Genomic DNA, 13,495 nt, shown 5'->3' on the forward strand with positions numbered 1-13,495 from the left:
CTTTCCTTGCATGTCTTTCCTTGCTGTCTGCCTCTGTGCTCTCCTGCTGTACCTTTCATTCTGTGGATCAAGTCTGCTCTCAATGGCCATTTTAACCAGATTTTATCCCTGTAAAAATGGTAAGTGATAAATTTAGAACATTACATATACCATGATGCTATTTATGTGTTTTATTTTCAACTTCATATGCTGGCCTTTTGTCTGCTTGCTCTCAGATCCATTCCAGACCATCCTCTATCTGGGCTTTGTATCCTTGGGAACTACATTTTCCAGGCTCATTTCCAGACCGGCTAAAGAGAGCCAGTGACAGACACTGGAGAATGAGAGGAGGGAAGAAGACAGGTTAGGTCTCCCTTTCTCCCTGCTTCACATGGTGTCTGAAAGGTCTCATCCATGTCTCCACCTACTGTCAGATAGCCTCTTCCTCCACTGCTCCAGATTTAGCTGGAAGTGCTGCCGTGGTCCCAGATTCTTCCAGTTGACCCAAGCTCCTGGGCTCTGGTAACTCTGCTTCCTCCCTCTGTCCCTCCAGCCCCAGGGTTGATAGTGGCTTCCTGCTGTTCTGTGGCCACTGAACTCCCCCACCATCTCTGTTAAATTCCCTCTGTTTGCAATGTCATATCTAGCACAGCTCTGCCTTCTGATTGCACTCTGACTGAAACACTCTGAATGTATGTGCACAATGTATATATGTGCAAAAACACAAATATGTGAGTATTCATCTGAATATACATGTATGAAAGCACATAATATATGAAGATATATACATGCATGAAAACACACAGAAGAAGATCTAGAAGTTTACACATGAAACTGTTAAGAGTGGAGTGTGTGTCTGGGAGAAGGAATGGGACTGGGCTGGTGTGGAGTTGTGAAGGAGGATTGCGGCTTTTTAAAAAGTAGCTTTATTGTGGCATCATTTACATATAAAAGACTGTAGGTTCTATATGAGTTTGATTTTTTTTTACAATGAACTTGTATTCACATGTTGCTTATATAATATGTAAAATAACTAGTTAAAAATATTAACAGCAGGAGTGGGCAATATATCAAATGCTTTAGCCTAAGCTGTAAGCCATGTAGGGAAAGCTCTGCAGAGATGCTGACATTCATAAATGTTACTATTTACCATGTTCCAAGCACTATGCTAGGCCTTGAAGGGCTATCAATATGGGCATGATCCCTCTCTGTGTTATCTGCAATAATTAAATACACAATTTGTGTCAACCATTACTCATTATGAAGAAGTAAAGAGGGCAACACCAGGCCTAGTCTAGTCAGTGTAGGCTTCCTTGAGGCCATGACTCACCAGCTAACACCCAAAAGTTGAGTAAAAACAGCTTAGTTACTGGAGAGACATGCACAGGCAGTAGGGGACAGTCAAGCTGAGCTGATGCTGATTGCTTCCCTGGTTCCTGTGCTCAGGGAAGCTGTTCTAACAAGAGAGAGTTCTTTAGAAAGTGTTTCTCATTGGAACCTGGTGGGGGTGTGGGGGTCGCCAGTCCATTGGAAGTGTGTGTAAATTATGGGAGGAGTCTGTCAGGGCTGTCGCCATGCCTCCCACAGTGCTGGACCCACTGTCTGTACCCCAGGTGGCTCTCACCTGAGAGGAGGAAGCCAGTGGCATGCATCTTGCAGTGGTTGACAAGGCTGCTTGGAGGTGGCTCAAAAGCTAAGGACACTCTGGAATCAACAATGATGCCAAAGGTGCTGATGTCCATCAACCCCCTCATCCTTTGATAGGAACAACTGACACTTTTCTCAGTCTTTAGTATAGTAGTGTGCAATGATCAAGACAAGTCCTTTATTCATCTTCCATCCGTATTTCCAGTCATAAGTTCTCCTTGAAAAGAAGTGCTGAAACTTGTGGTTAAAAGGTACCCATGGCTCAGGCTTCATTCTTCCAGAGCTTGTATTTTTCCTCTTTTTTGCATAATTCAGTTCAAATGTTTTTTGCTTGAGTCTTGGTCTTCCAAATTTATAGATGTTTCGGCTATGGCTGTCATCCCCTTATTTTATTATAAGTCACCAATCTCCTTATTTTATTGTAAGCCACCCATTTTTTCATGAGATTAGGTTACTTATAAAGTAGCCCATTAATTGCAATTATAGTTTAATTACAGCATGTCCAGGTCTCTCCAGACCATATAAAATCAGGTTACATTTCCTTTTGATGTCCAAATTACAAAGGTAACAACATACTCTTAGCTTGACCTCAGTGTCCTCCAGCTATTTCTGGGCGTCTCCAATGGGGTGTGTCATTCATGCTTATAAACCTGCTGCCATAACCGCATGGATCCACCTGGTCCTTTCTCTCCTGCTCTGGTTCCTCCAGGTCTGCTTTCTGCAGGGCCACATGGAAATCCTCAGTGCTGTCACAGCCCATCACCAGAGCAGTGCTGATTAAGCTCAAAACACAGTCTTGCCCTGTGCTGCCTGGTGGGGGTGAGGGAAAGCTGTTCCATTGGAAGTGTGTGAGATTCTAGGAGGAGTCTGTTAGGGCAGTTGCCGTGCTTCCCCCAGTCCTGGACCCACTGTCCATACCCCAGGTGACTCTCACCTAAGAAGAGGAAGCTTGTGCCATGCATCTTGTAGTGGCCTGCCAGCCCAGCCAGTCCTCAGGTTGTCAAAGCAGAGGTGGTTTTATGCACAAGCAGGGAAAATGGCCTCTCATCTCAGCACTGAGCTACACTTTGTCACCTGGGAGCTGAAGCAATGATGCTTGGAACTGAGAACCATAAAGGGTTTTTTGTGAACAGTTTCCCTGCTTTCTGGCTCTTATGCATCTAACCATTGGGGTCTAAAACCAAATCCAAAGAGCTAGGAAGGAAGAGAATCCATACCATCCTTCCAACCTCCTCCTCTTCGTTCTTAGCTGTCTCAGCAACACTTGGTTCTACTCCTCAGGTCACAAAGCAAAACTCCCCAACCATATCAGCAGAGACAAACAGATACTCTTGTGTCTGTGAGAGTGTAGGTGTGCTGATGGGTGTCTACACTAACAGTCTACAATTAGGTTTGACTGGTCAAAATATATTTTATGTGCTACTTAATAGTTTTAATTCACTCTAATAACTGAAATATCTGGTTTTAAGTAGATTCTGAAGAGAAATGCTCCACATTACAATGTCTTTCCCTAAAAGATAGAACCTACATACACATTGGCCGGGTGCGGTGGCTCACGCCTGTAATCCCAGCACTTTGGGAGGCCGAGGTGGGCTGATCACGAGGTCAGGAGATCGAGACCATCTTGACTAACACGGTGAAACCCCGTCTCTACTAAAAATACAAAAAATTAGCTAGGCGCGGTGGCGGGCGCCTGTAATCCCAGCTACTCAGGAGGCTGAGGCAGGAGAATGGCATGAACCCGGGAGGCGGAGCTTGCAGTGAGCCGAGATAGCGCCACTGCAGTCCGGCCTGGGCGAAAGAGCAAGACTCCGTCTCAAACAAAAAAAAAAAACAAAACAAACAAACAAAAAAGAACCTACATACACATTGATGTCATGTAATTCACAGGAGCTGCACAGGTGAGAACCTGTTTGTTGTGGGAAGAAGCAAGAGCTCCTCCCCACTTCCCATGCAGGGCTGGGGTACGCAGCTGCGGTTTAAGAGCAAGGCCTGAGGTCTAGCAATGTTCTTGCCCATGTGAGGCCTGGTTTTGCCTCAAAGTAGAACTTCTGAAACAGAAAGTTTCCTTATCTCCCTGGCAGGACATGCGACAGATGTGCGGCTCGCCTGTTCAGTGTCCCACTGCTCAAACCCCTAGGGGGAGCATGCAGACAGGCAGGTCTTGGGGAGCTCCGAACAACTGACATTTTTCTCAGTCTTTAGTAGAGTAGCATGCGGTGTTAAAGACGAGTCCTCGGTTCATCCTCCATCCATATTTCCAGGCATAAGTTCTCCTTGAAAAGAAATGCTGAAACTTGTGGTTAAAAGGTACCCATGGAGCTCTGGCCTCACAGCAGTGCCTAGGGTTGAGTATTTACAGCTCCCGAAGCCCCAGTGGGCATGTGTTACAGTGTGCTCTTTCAGTTTTGCCGTCTGCAGGCAACTTGTGTTAACCAGCTCAATTAGACCCTCTGCCGTATGACAAGGACAGAGGGCCTCTGTATCCTCAGTTCTTGCCCTAGTGTACTGGAAAGAATCAGATAACAAGTAGGCTTGGAAGATGGGTGCAAGGTTTTATTGAGTGGTGGAGGTTGCTCTCAGCAAGGTGGATGGGGAGCCAGAAGGGGGATGGAGTGGGAAGGCGGTCTTCCCCTGGAGTTAGGCTGTCCAGCGGCTGGACTCTCCTCTGACTGCCCCGACCGAATTTTCTGCGTCATCTTGCCTCAATGGCCTGCCGTTGTCTGCTGGTGCCTGTCGGTGTGCTCTTCTGCTCCTCTGCTCCTCTCAACGTCCAACTGCTTGTGTCCATGCCCGCTAGGGTCTCAGGGTTTTTATGGGCACAGGATGGGGGTGTGGCAGGCCAGAGTGGTCTTGGAAAATGCAACATTTGGGCATGAAAACACGGGTGCCTGTTCTCACTTAGGTCCATGGGCACAAGTCTGAGGGTGGAGCCGTCACCAGGAACCCCACCCTTCTCTACCCAGCACTTCCCTGGCCACCTCCTGTGTCACTTCTACTGTTTCCTGGTGAAAATAGCAATACTGAGAATGAGTTGGGTTGGGACATTGACCTCTCAAAACATTTATCATTTTCTCATTTAACAATGATGGTGTCATTTCCTGTTAGGGGCTTTGGGGAATAAAAATACTTTTTAAAAAGTATAAAACACACTCTTTGGAAATTTACAATTAAAAAAAAAAAACACGATTCTTTAGTGAGTACTTATCCAGGCACTATTTAATTTACACTCAACATGGAGCCTCTCAGTCAATCGTCATATAAGGTAGAAGCTACCATAGCTTCATTTTACGAATGAAGAAACTGAGGTGTAGACAGGTTGAGTAGCTCGCTCCAGGACACAGCAGAGTCAAGATTCCGACCTGGATATCCCTATTCCGGGACCTTTGCTCTTACCTGATGCCCTGTTCCCCTCACCTTCTTTAAGAATTCGAAGACTGTTGCCAATCAGTTCATCAGATTCCCCTCAGTATGTATTTGAACACAGCACAATCTGTAAGTTGGTGTAAAAGCAGTCATTGACTGGCAAGATTTCTAAGGGTAATCTCATCAAATTACAATGCTCCATCTTTCTGAGTAGAAATTTGGGTTTAAAGTTTTAAATTCTTAAAAAATAATACAGCCTCTAAAAAAACCCTACCACTGGTTATATTTATATCTGCTTGTGTTACGATATAGAAACTTAGTTTTATAAGTAACTGCCAACATGTCTTCCAAAGTGGCTGTACCATTTTGCATTCCCACCAGCAATGAATGAGAATTCCTGTTGCTCCTCACCCTTGGCAGCATCTGGGATTGTCATATTCTGGATTTTGGCCATTCCTATAGGTGTGTGTAGTGGTATCTCATTGTTGTTTTAATTGGCATTTTCCTGATGACATATGATGTGAAGCATCTTTTCATATGCTTATTTGCTATCTGCATATCTTCTTTGATGACATGTCTTGTCAAGATCTTTTGCCCACTGTTCAAATGAGTTGTTTTCTTATTGTTGAGTTTTAATAGTTTAAATGTAGAGAGAAATAGAGGATGTTTGTTTACTAGAGTAATCAAGATGTATAATCATGTTAAGAGCTAGTTGATAGTAAATATGTTATTTGCTCTAAATTTGATAATATAGAAATCTATCTCTAATATAATAATAATAGTGAGAGATTGTATTCTTGTAGGTAAATTTTTTCTGAAAAGCGTGATAAAGCTCTGATGATTCTATAATAGGTTCAAATGGTTGGATTTGTTAGATGTTGATGATGTTGATGGGTTGCTAGATGTTAGATCATGACTCATGATCTAACATCATCTAACACGATCTAACATGATCATCGTCATGACTCATGATGAGTCATAGTGGTTAAGAGTATGGATGCTGGCGTTTAAGTCCCAGTATTGACACTTATTATTTGTGTGACATTGGGCAAATTACTCAACCAGTGTGGCCTCAGTTTCCTAACCTGAAAAATGGGGAGAACAATATTACCTACCATTGTGGACTGAATGTTTGTGTCCCCCAAAATGCATATGTTGAACCCCTAACCCCCAGTGTTGGATATGGATATGGTGGCTCTAAGAAAGTAATTAAGGTTGAATGAGGTGTTAAAGATGGAGCCCTGATCCCATAAGTTAGTATCTTCATAAGAAGAGACACCAGAGAGCTCACTCACTCTGAGGAACACAGAGGAAAGGCCAGGTGAGCACACAGTGAGAAGGCAGCTGTCTGCCACCTACAAGGAGAGCCCTCACCAGACACCAGTTCTGCTATACCTTGGTCTTGAACTTCCAGTCTCTGGAACTGTAAGAAAATAAATGTTTGTTGTTTAAGCCACCTAGTCCATGGTGTTTTGCTATGGCAGTCCAAGCTGACTAATACCTGCCTTGCAGGGCTGTTGAAGGATGAAATGAGTCAATACACATGAAGAGCTTTGCACAGTGCCTGGCACGTGGGAAGCACTATATAACCGTTAGCTGGAATTGCTGACCTCAGATGTGTAGATCTGGGGTTTGAGAATTGGTGATGTTTTGCACAAGTGTGATATACATAATTGTACTGAGTTTTGAAAAACATATTTGAATAACTAATTTTAAATTAATTAAGTGGGAAAACATTTTCATTCTAAAGTCAACCCAGTCAGATGAGAGTAAACATACCAATCTAGGTTAGGGCCAACATCTCATGCCTTCCTCCTCTCCTCCACTTCTCCTCGGTTCCCTCTTCCCTGGATATAACCTCTACCCAACGATAAGCAAGTTGTAATGGGTCTCTGGGGAAAAAGAAGACAGAACAGGAAATGTCTGCATAGATAGAGGAAGCCTGTAACATGCAGATGATGGTTGCAATTTTAGGAGTTCAAATATAAATGGCATCGAGTTGAACTCTAATTTTAAAATAGTAGAGGCTAAAATGCTTAAATGTTAGTCTTTAAATGATTTTTTTCCTTTTATTGTATTTGACTTGTACATATTTGGATCCTTATATCTTTGGATAACTATCATAAAAGTCAATTTAGGATGGAAGAATTATTTTCTGTGAAGGGTCAGGGAACCATGGACAAAGAAACAACTGCTTTAGATAAATATTAAGATATACTTTCAGTTCCAAAGTATCACCTTAAAGGGGGAAGAGGAAGAAAAGCTGGACAAGCAGGAAGAAAGAGGGAGAAATGTAAAGAAAGAGAAAGGAAAAGAAACAGAAAAAGAAGAGAAAGGAGGAAATAGAAGCAAGGGAATAAAAAGAGCATTAGAATAAAATTTGGTTCTATAGGTTTTGAGGGGTTTTTGTCAAGGTCATTTGTAAAGTTCCTCCAGGGGAAAGGAACAAGAATTTTCTGCACCTTTTAAAAATGTAGATGAACTAATTGGCAAGCATTTATATGGCTTCCACTGTCCCCACCCTGGGAAGAACAATTTTTGGCCTGCCTGTGTGACAGATATCTTGGCCCTCCAGATTTGGAGATGTAGCACTTGGTCTAATTTTAGCAGTAAGATTTAGACTGGTGAATGACTGTCCCACTTCCTCCTTCCTCAAATGCATGGATGGGGAAGACCTTCCCTGAGCTGGGGGATTCCATCTGGCTCACCTATTGCTTCCCTGGGATAGAGACTCTGCAAGCTGCTGTCTCCACAGGGCTTAGGTCCTGATAGAAGCCAACTGAGAGACAGTGGCATTTAGGACTATACATGTGGGCATATGTCAGACACAGAGAATGACTGAGAGAGATATCTTTAGCTCCCTTCCTGTCTTCTTCAGGCTCCCATCCAGCAAGAATATACCCTTCCAGGTTTTTATAGTTTCGAAGTAGAGAATGAAATTTTTTAATTAGTTCAATCAGTATTTATTGAGCATATACTATGTTGCAGGCAATGTGGATACAGATAGGCATTGGAGAAAATGTCAAAGTTCCTGCCCCCTTGAGTCTGCAGTCAGGAAGGCAATAAATATCCCTTATTTGGGCAATTTTGTACTCCTCCAATATGTGACCAAATATGGGTACATCTTCCAATACACAGACTGACCCCTGTCCCCTTTGTGTAAATAAAGAAAGAAATCTTTGATGACCAGGAAATAAGTAATCTGAAAGGCAATTGTTCATGTTCTCATTTGTAAAAATACTTTTAAGGGGTTGGGTGTGGTGGCACATGCCTGTGATGCTAGCACTTTGGGAGGCTGAGGCAGGAGGATTGGGAGCCCAGGTGTTCAAAACCAGCCTGGGCAACACAGTGAGGCCCTGTCTCTACCAACCAAAAAAAAAAAAAAAACCCAAAAAAAACAAAAAACCAAAAATAAAAACATAAAATATCTTATTTAAAAAATAACCCTTAAACATTATTTCACTTTAACTCAACCCTCATGCAGTCAAAGCAAAACAAAACAGAAAATTTGCTAACCTTTAAACCCAGGACAGGATCTTTTACAAGGGCAGCCCTTGCAGCCTCCTGGGAGAAAGTTCATTCTCTGGGTTTCAGCTATAGCAGCCTCTCTCCCTTGCTTCTTAGTTCTAAGTTCCTGGATCAGTGTGGCATGCTGGACCCATTGTCCTCACAGTGTGGAATCAGAAGCAAGCTGTAAAAGTGTGTTCCTTCTGGTTGCTGTGGAGCCTTTCCATCTTCATCACCTTCTGAGCTGGCCTGAAGCTTTACCATGGCTCCTTGGTGAGGGGTTGCCTATTAATCACCCCATCTTTGCTCTTACTCACCGGCAGAGCACTGATTATGTTCAGGCATAACAACCCCCACCCGCATTCGCTTCCATCTAAGGATAATAATGGCAATCTCTCCCTCCTGGCCAAGTGATCCACTTAAACAGGTGTTTGTGACTTGTTCCACAATTAAGTAAGTGGGTCAAGAGAGTGGCAGAAAGGCCTGCAGGTGTTTCCTTGCCCTTAAAATGAGACTTATGAAAAGAATACTTTTTGTATCTGCATATTTTTTGCATTTGCATTTTGCATGGCATGATAGCAGCGACCTTGCAACTACCTTTAAGCCAGCTGGAGGACAAAACTGATAGGCTGAGGATGGCAGGGTAGAAAGTGGGAAAGAATTTGGGCCCTTGATTATGAATCAAGCTGCTGAATCAACTGACCCTGGGACTACCCTACTCAAGATGTCTCATTATATAATACACTGTATTTTCCTTTGCTTAAATCAGTTGAGTCGGTATCTTCCACTATGCATGACTGGAGGCCTCCTGATACACCTGCCACCAAAGAATCTCAGATGGTGGTGATGGGTAGGTTTCTGTTTGGCTATTCTGCAATTTCAGGAGAAGGAAAATGACAGGATAAGAAATTAATGCTGTTAATTGACAATTAACAATTGTTAACTAATTGTAATTAATTGTTAAATAAATTTTTATTTTGAGATAACTGTAGATTCACATGCAGTTGTAAGAAATAAGGCAGAGATATCCCGTGTACCCTTCAAGCATTTTCCCCCAATGGTAACATCTTGCAAAGCTGTAGTACAATATCGCCATGTCGATTTCTACCCCTCCACCTCACTTCAGAGCATATCCATGTACATACATTTTATATTTTAGGCTTCATAAGTTCCTAGTTTAAAAACAGTTTACTTGGATTGAGCTTTGTACTTTTCCAAGGCATTGTCTTGTCCACTATCTCTCTTAAGGCTTAAAACATCTCTAAGTGAACAAACAGATGAACAAATGAAACAAACATCTATACAATCAGAAGTTAAGGGAGGTTTGAAATAGGCACTGCCATAGAGTAACTGTTAGAGAGTTCCATGGTAAAAACTTTTCACTCTCCATCTAGGAATGGTGGCAGAGTCCTTGAAGTGTTTTTCCTCTCTCCAGCCAGTCCCCACCACTACTGATAATTAAATCCTTCTTGTCAAAGGACAGGATTGGTTCTGGAACAGGTGATTTCAACATCGTGGTGAGTAGTATTATGGAAGCTGGCAAGCACTGTATAAGATGGATCCTTTTGTGCTCATCACCTGTCACGCAAAACAGTTTGTTATTTTTGTGATGATTTTCATGAAATCTCATGGGCTCTGTTGGGGGAAAATTACAAAGCAAGAATTAACAAATAAAGATAAGAGATGGGCCAAAGTTATCTGTTGGACACACCATCGGTGGGCATTCCTTGTCCCCTTGCTGCTCTCCTTCTTATAGGGCAATAGTGAGAACAACCTAGTGGGTGGGAGGATAATAAGACTTCTTGAGTAATATCAGTGTAGGGTTAGACACCAGCTCTCCGAGTTGCCTGGGAAAGTCAGCACCTGCAGGCACTGGGGTCCGTGGAAGGGAGAAACTGGTCTCATGAGCAGTTTGGACGAACCCCTTCTGTGGGGATAAGGTTGGGGGCCTCAGGTGCCAATTGGCTTGTTATCCAGGCAATGCAGGTGAGCCACCTAGGTCAGTTGTTGCCAATCCTGATTGTGGCAGTGTACATTTTATTGATCTTCAGATCCCCAGCTCTTAGCACACAGCCTGGCATATGATAGGTACATGAGCAATGTCTGATAATGTAATGATTGAATGTGCTTTTGTGCCAATTAAAAACAAGTAATTTTGGTTTTGCTTACGGAAGGAGAGGAGGGCTAATAATAGACATTGTTGCCTACATTTCTTGAATCCCTGAAAGACGGTATACACATTCTGCCCCTACTTTGGTAAAATCTCTCTGAAGAGTCCACAACTCTATGAGGAGGCTTCCTGGTTCAAGCAATATTTTTATTGAATTTTTACTATTTCCTTGCACCACTGGCCAATAAAGCCAGTGTCTGGGATTTGTTCTACTGGCACTGAGACACTCAGTAAAGGAAGGCTCTGCTGGTGACAGCAACTCTGGAATTTTCCACAACAACTCTAACAATCTTTTTCAATCTTCAGTACTTTTACTGAATTAGATACACAGTACAATGGGACACTAGCAACTGTTTGTAAATTTTTCATAAAAACAATTTGGAAAATGACACCCCTTAAACAATTTAATTAAATTAATTTATTAATTAATTTATTTTTCAGAGGGAGTTTTGCTCCTGTTGCCCAGGCTGGAGTGCAATGGTGCGATATTGGCTCGCTGCAACCTCTACCTCCCGGGTTCAAGCGATTCTCCTGCCTCAGCCTCCCAAGTAGTTAGGATTACAGGCATGCACCATCATGCCTGGCTAATTTTTTTTTTTTTTTTTTTTTTGTATTTAGTAGAGACGGGGTTTCACCATGTTGGCCAAGCTGGTCTTGAACTCCTGACCTCAGGTGATCCGCCCACCTCGGCCTCACAGAGTGCTGGGATTACAGGCATGAGCCACCACACCCAGCCAACAATTTTCTTTAGGGCAGTGTTTCTTATCTCATCACTGCTGAAAAGTCCTTTTAAGACTATTTCCTCCACAGAATCCTGTTCTGAAAGATTTTGTTTATAAATACATATTTTTGTTAAATAATAATCTTCCCAAGAGGAAATCAAGGAGTCAAGAAATTTTTTTAAACTAAAAGTATCCTTGAGGCTGTATTTTAAGTAAACAAACTAAGTTTCCTAAAAACTTAAAGTTTCAGGAAAGCTTCAGTTTCAGTAAAAACTGAAAATAACTAGAATTCTCATCCTCTTTCTACCATCGCTTCCATTCCCACCTTGCTCCCAGACACTGGTTATTACTTTCCTCAGCTGTTGGGATTCTGGGTATTCTAAGTTTGAAACTAGAGTTCCAGAAACACCAGGCAGATAGAATAAAACTAACAAAAGCCTGTGGATTCTCCTAGGTTTTTTGCTATCCATTTACCCACCTTACTGTTAATGGGTCTTTTACTGTGGCAGTTATCCCTGCCTCAAAATCTCCCAAACTGGGGACGATTAGCCCCAGCTTTTTGCTAAGATAACATCAAAAGAGGCAATAAGCAAGTTGGCATAGGCAACACCTCCCACCTTAAGGAACTGTCTCCTGAGATGTAGAATAAGTCACTTGTCCTAGTTAAATGAATCTCTTCACCATGGTTTTGCTTGATTCCCCCATTCTGAAGTTGCTGCTTTAAGATGGGGGGGAAAGTTCTCGAGCAAAAGCATAACAAAACAGCAAGTAACAGCAATTTTTTTTAACAGAAAAAGGATTATTTTTATTACTTTCATACATTGCCACAGCACTGTTTTGGAAAGATTAGAATCAATAGGAGTTTGGGAATCTGACCTTGGCTGGTGGAAGAATAGAAATAATCTGGTTCTTCTTAATTTCCCATTCAGGTTCTCAGTGTTCCAGGAAGCAGTTTGCTCAAGTTTCTTTTCTCCATTTAGCTCTCCTGAATGCCCGGCTTCAGTGCCTGGGCATTGCTGCCAAGGATCCCGCTGGTGCATTCAGCTGCCATTCAAGGAAACAGCCCTCCACACTGCCTCGCACTTGGAAGTTTGTCTTACAGCATAAAACAGGTGGAAGGACATTCTGCCTTTAGAGTTCTGCTGGCATGTCTTATCACTTCTGTTGTCCAGTGCCAAGAATGACAAAAATCTTTTGTGTATGTTTGGGGGTGGGAAAGACCAGATATAACTGGGAACAGCAGTTAACTTGTTGTTCAGACAAGATTCCCAGGGCAGCTGTTATAACTCAGGCAGCAATAACTCTAACACTTGGCTCTGCTGCTAGGATGGATTGATAGAAACTTTGGACAAATCATCAACAAAAATTATGTTCTCATGAGACTGTTGAATATACTATGGATCAACTTAAAGATAATCAAATATTCGCTAGACTCACAACAAGGAAATACAATAAACATATTAATCAACTGGGGTTGTGTTTACACTTTCATTTCTAAACATCTGCTTTCAGTGAAGTCATTAGTATCTGCTGGCAAAAATTTGAATTGACACAGTACTTGCAATCTGTAGCTACAATTGAGAAAGGATTACCTTTTTATGTGCTGACACTCACAATCTTCTTTAAACTAACAATTTAGTCAACTTCATGATGGAATTCTAAATTCTAATCTGTGAACTTGCCGACTATTTGTCCTTTGCCAAAGACTTTACCCCGTGCTTAATTTTTAGTCTTGACACGTATGTGTACACACACATAAACAATCTTTTTGTATTTTTTATACAAAGAAAAAGATTATGTTAGTATTCAAATGGTAGTTATTTACACTAAATTAAGTTTACACTTCAGTAGAAGATAAAAATGTGACTAATTGAAATAAATAATTCCTGGAAAGAGAATTCTCAACATAAAGTTATATGAATCTCAACACTGTCTGTTAAATCTCAAGATTTTCTAAATCTTATTAATGTGCATCAGTTTAAAAAAATAGTTCCAGCTGGGCACGGTGGCTCACGCCTGTAATTCCAACACTTTGGGAGGTCGAGGCGGGCTGATCACCTGAGGTCAGGAGATCAAGACAATCTGGCCAACATGGTAAAACCCC

The 13,495-nt window shown here is 42.1% G+C and overlaps 1 long non-coding RNA gene across 1 annotated transcript; it reads right to left on the minus strand.

Moving 5' to 3' along the window:
* Window positions 1-9,443: 9,443 nt before the first annotated feature.
* On the minus strand, window positions 9,444-12,699 carry LOC129041244 (uncharacterized). The gene is made up of 2 exons (XR_008503825.1): window positions 12,268-12,699; window positions 9,444-10,077 (listed from the first exon to the last, which is right to left on the minus strand). It is a non-coding gene; the product is annotated as an uncharacterized LOC129041244 (long non-coding RNA).
* Window positions 12,700-13,495: the final 796 nt, after the last annotated feature.

The sequence above is a fragment of the Pongo pygmaeus genome, chromosome 6 (assembly GCF_028885625.2).
Source record: "Pongo pygmaeus isolate AG05252 chromosome 6, NHGRI_mPonPyg2-v2.0_pri, whole genome shotgun sequence".
Taxonomy (NCBI): domain Eukaryota; kingdom Metazoa; phylum Chordata; class Mammalia; order Primates; family Hominidae; genus Pongo; species Pongo pygmaeus.